Source organism: Hippoglossus stenolepis, chromosome 15 (assembly GCF_022539355.2).
Source record: "Hippoglossus stenolepis isolate QCI-W04-F060 chromosome 15, HSTE1.2, whole genome shotgun sequence".
Lineage (NCBI taxonomy): Eukaryota > Metazoa > Chordata > Actinopteri > Pleuronectiformes > Pleuronectidae > Hippoglossus > Hippoglossus stenolepis.
Genome location: NC_061497.1, coordinates 7078385 through 7084384, shown reverse-complemented (window position 1 = coordinate 7084384; position 6000 = coordinate 7078385).

Below are 6000 nucleotides of genomic sequence, written 5' to 3'. Positions count from 1 at the left end.
TATAAAGTGTATAGATGGATGGATGTCTCCAGCTGCAGTTATATACTAATTTTTTGTATATACAGTCTGTGGTGGATATAAAGTGTATAGATGGATGCATGTCTCCAGCTGCAGTTATATACTACTATATACAGTCTGTCGTGTGATATAAAGAGTATAGATGGATGGATGTTCTTAGTTGCATATATACTACTATATACAGTCTGTCGATATAAAGAGTATAGATGGATGGATGTCTCCAGTTGCAGTTATATACTACTTTATATACAGTCTGTGGTGGATATAAAGTGTATAGATGGATGCATGTCTCCAGCTGCAGTTATATACTACTTTATATACAGTCTGTGGTGGATATAAAGTGTATAGATGGATGTCTCCAGCTGCAGTTATATACTACTTTATATACAGTCTGTGGTGGATATAAAGAGTATAGATGAATGCATGTCTCCAGCTGCAGTTATATACTATTTCATATACAGTCTGTGGTTGATATGAAGTGTATAGATGGATGGATGTCTCCAGCTGCAGTTATATACTACTTTATATACAGTCTGTGGTGGATATAAAGTGTATAGATGGGATGCATGTCTCCAGCTGCAGTTATTACTACTTCATATACAGTCTGTTGTGATATAAAGAGTATAGATGGATGGATGTCTCCAGCTGCAGTTTACACTACTTCATACAGTCTGTCGTGATATAAAGAGTATGATGGATGGATGTCTCAGCTGCAGTTATATACTACTTCATATACAGTCTGTGGTGGATATAAAGAGTAGAGATGGATGGATGTCCTTCCAGCTGCAGTTATATACTACTTTATACAGTCTGTGGTGGATATAAAGTGTATAGATGGATGGTTGTCTCCAAACAGTTATATACTACTTATATACAGTCTGTGGTGGATATAAAGTGTACAGATGGATGCATGTCTCCAGTCAGTAGTTATATACTACTTTATATACAGTCTGTGTGGATATAAAGAGTATAGATGGATGCATGTCTCCAGCTGCAGTTATATACTACTTTATATACAGTCTGTGGTGGATATAAAGAGTATAGATGGATGCATGTCTCCAGCTGCAGTTATATACTACTTCATATACAGACTGTCGTGGATATAAAGAGTATAGATGGATGGATGTCTCCAGCTGCAGTTATATACTACTTTATATACAGTCTGTGGTGGATATAAAGAGTATAGATGGATGGATGTCTCCATTGCAGTTATATATCACTTTATATACAGTCTGTGTGGATATAAGTGTATAGATGGATGCATGTCTCCAGCTGTAGTTATATACTACTTCATATACAGTCTGTCGTGGATATAAAGAGTGTAGATGGATGGATGTCTCCATCTGCAGTTATATACTACTTTATACACAGTCTGTGGTGGATATAAAGAGTATAGATGGATGGATGTCTCCAGCTGCAGTTAAATACTACTTTATATACAGTCTGTGGTGGATATAAAGAGTATATAGATGGATGGATGTCTCCAGTTGCAGTTATATACTACTTTATATACAGTCTGTGGTGGATATAAAGTGTATAGATGGATGGATGTCTCCAGCGGTTATGTACTACTTTTATATACAATCTGTCTTGGATATAAAGAGTATAGATGGATGCATGTCTCCAGCTGCAGTTATATACTACTTATATACAGTCTGTGGTGGATATAAAGAGTATAGATGGATGCATGTTCCTTAGCTGCAGTTATATACTACTTCTTATATACAGTCTGTGGTGGATATAAAGAGTATAGATGGATGGATGTCTCCAGCTGCAGTTATATACTACTTTATATACAGTCTGTGGTGGATATAAAGAGTATATAGATGGATGCATGTCTCCAGCTGTGCTGTATACTAATTTATATACAGTCTGTGTGGATATAAAGAGTATAGATGGATGGATGTCTCCAGCTGCAGTTATATACTACTTTATATACAGTCTGTGGTGGATATAAAGTGAGTATAGATGGATGCATGTCTCCAGCTGCAGTTATATACTACTTCATATACAGTCTGTGTGTGATATAAAGAGTATAGATGGATGGATGTCTCCAGCTGTTATATACTACTTCATATACAGTCTGTGGTGGATATAAAGTGTATAGATGGATGGTTGTCCTTAGCTGCAGTTATATACTACTTATATACAGTCTGTGGTGGATATAAAGTATAGATGGATGGCTGTCTCCAGCTGCAGTTATATACTACCTTATATACAGTCTGTGGTGGGATATAAAGAGTATAGATGTGATGCATGTCTCCAGTTGCAGTTATATACTACTTTATATACAGTCTGTGGTGATATAAAGAGTATAGATGGATGCATGTCTCCAGTTGCAGTTATATACTACTATATACAGTCTGTAAGTGGATATAAAGTGTATAGATGGATGGATGTCTCCAGTTGCAGTTATATACTACTTTATATACAGTCTGTGGATATAAAGTGTATAGATGGATGCATGTCTCCAGCTGCAGTTATATACTACCATATACAGTCTGTCGTGATATAAAGAGTATAGATGGATGGATGTTCTCAGCTGCAGTTATATACTACTTCATACAGTCTGGTCGTGATATAAAGAAAGTATAGATGGATGGATGTCTCCCAGCTGCAGTTATATACTACTTTATATACAGTCTGTGTGATATAAAGTGTATAGATGGATGCATGTCTCCAGCTGCAGTTATATACTACTTTATATACAGTCTGTGGTGGATATAAAGTAAGCAAAAATATATAGATGGATGTCTCCAGCTGCAGTTATATACTACTTTATATACAGTCTGTGGTGGATATAAAGAGTATAGATGAATGCATGTCTCCAGCTGCAGTTATATACTATTTCATATACAGTCTGTGGTTGATATGAAGGGTATAGATGGATGTGATGTTCCAGCTGCAGTTATATACTACTTTATATACAAGTCTGTGGTGGATAAAGGGTATAGATGGATGCATGTCTCCAGCTGCAGTTATATACTACTTCATATACAGTCTGTCGTGGATATAAAGAGTATAGATGGATGGATGTCTCCAGCTGCAGTTATATACTACTTCATATACAGTCTGTCGTGGATATAAAGAGTATAGATGGATGGATGTCTCCAGCTGCAGTTATATACTACTTCATATACAGTCTGTGGTGGATATAAAGAGTAGAGATGGATGGATGTCTCCAGCTGCAGTTATATACTACTTTATATACAGTCTGTGGTGGATATAAAGTGTATAGATGGGATGGTTGTCTCCTAGCTGCAGTTATATACCACTTTATATACAGTCTGTAGATATAGCGTATAGATGGATGCATGTCTCCAGCTGCAGTTATATACCACTATATACAGTCTGTGTGATATAAAGAGACAGATGGATGCATGTCTTCCAGCTGCAGTTATATACTACTTTATATACAGTCTGTGTAGGATATAGTGTATAGATGGATGGATGTCTCCTTATTGCAGTTATATACTACTTTATATACAGTCTGTGGTGGATATAAAGTGTATAGATTGATGCATGTCTCCAGCTGCAGTTATATCCTACTATATACAGTCTGTCGTGGGATATAAAGAGTATAGATGGATGGATGTCTCCAGCTGCAGTTATATACTACTTCATATACAGTCTGTCGTGGATATAAAGAGTATAGATGGATGGATGTCTCCAGCTGCAGTTATATACTACTATATTTACAGTCTGTGGTGGATATAAAGTGTATAGATGGATGGCTGTCCCAGCTGCAGTTATATACTACTTATATACAGTCTGTGGTGGATATAAAGAGTATAGATGGATGCATGTCTCCAGCTGCAGTTATATATACTACTTCATATACAGACTGTCGTGATATAAAGAGTATAGATGGATGGATGTCTCCAGCGTAGTTATATACTACTTTATACAGTCTGTGGTGGATATAAAGTGTATAGATGGATGCATGTCTCCAGTTGCAGTTATATACTACTTCATATACAGTCTGTCGTGATATAAAGAGTATAGGTGGATGGATGTCTCCAGCTGCAGTTATATACTACTTTATATACAGTCTGTGGTGGATATAAAGAGTATAGATGGATGGATGTATTCAGCTGCAGTTATATACTACTTCATATACAGTCTGTCGTGGATATAAAGAGTATAGATGGATGCATGTCTCCAGCTGCAGTTATATCCTACTCATATACAGTCTGGTCGTGGATATAAAGAGTATAGATGGATGGATGTCTAGCTGCAGTTATATACTATCATATACAGTCTGTCGATATAAAGAGTATAGATGGATGGATGTTTCCAGCTGTGAAAGTTATATACTACTTTATATACAGCCTGTGTGGTGGATATAAAGTGTATAGATGGGATGCATGTCTCCAGCTGTTAAGTTATATACTACTTTATATACAGTCTGTGGTGGATATAAAGAGTATGATGGGATGCATGTCTCCAGCTGCAGTTATATACTACTTTATATACAGTCTGTGGTGGATATAAAGGAGTATGGTAGATGGATGCATGTCTCCAGCTGCAGTTATATACTACTTTATATACAGTCTGTGGTGGATATAAAGTGTATAGATGGATGGATGTCTCCAGCTGCAGTTATATACTACTTTATATACAGTCTGTGGTGGATATAAAGTGTATAGATGATGCATGTCTCCAGCTGCAGTTATATACTACTTATATACAGTCTGTCGTGGATATAAAGAGTATAGATGGATGGATGTCTCCTTAGTTGCAGTTATATACTACTTCATATACAGTCTACGTGGATATAAAGAGTATAGATGGATGATGTCTCTAGTTGCATATATACTACTTTATATACAGTCTGTGGTGGATATAAAGTGTATAGATGGATGCATGTCTCCAGCTGCATTATATACTACTTTATATACAGTCTGTGGTGGATATAAAGTGTATAGATGGATGTCTCCATTGCAGTTATATACTACTTTATATACAGTCTGTGGTGGATATAAAGAGTATAGATGAATGCATGTCTCCAGCTGCAAAGATGTATACTATTTCATATACAGTCTGTGGTGGATATAAGTGTATAGATGGATGGATGTCTCCAGTTGCAGTTATATTATACTACTTATATACAGTCTGTGTGATATAAAGTGTATAGATGGATGCATGTCTCCAGCTGCTTATATACTACTTCATATACAGTCTGTCGTGGATATAAAGAGTATAGATGGATGGATGTCTCCAGCTGCAGTTATATACTACTACATACAGCAGTCTGTCGTGATATAAAGAGTATAGATGGATGGATGTTCCAGCTGGCAGTTATATACTACTTCATACAGTCTGTGATATAAAGAGTAGAGATGGATGATGTCTCCAGTTGCAGTTATATACTACTTTATATACAGTCTGTGTGATATAAAGTGTATAGATGGATGGTTGTCTCCAGTTGTAGTTATATACTACTTTATATACAGTCTGTGGTGGATATAAGTATAGATGGATGCATGTCTTCAGCTGCAGTTATAACTTACTCTATACAGTCTGTCGTGATATAAAGAGTATAGATGGATGGATGTCTCCAGCTGCAGCTATATACTACTTCATATACAGTCTGTCGTGGATATAAAGAGTATAGATGGATGGATGTCTCTGAAGGTAGTTATATACTACTTTATATACAGTCTGTAGATATAAAGTGTATAGATGGATGCATGTTCTCAGCTGCAGTTATATACTACTTTATATACAGTCTGTGGTGGATATAAAGAGTATAGATGGATGGCTGGGTTCCAGCTGCAGTTATATACTACTTCATATACAGTCTGTGGTGGATATAAAGTGTATAGATGGATGGATGTCTCAGTTGCAGTTATATACTACTATGTACAGTCTGTGTAGATATAAAGTGTATAGATGGATGCATGTCTCCAGCTGCAGTTATATACTACTTACATACAGTCTGTCGTGGATATAAAGAGTATAGGTGGATGGATGTCTCCA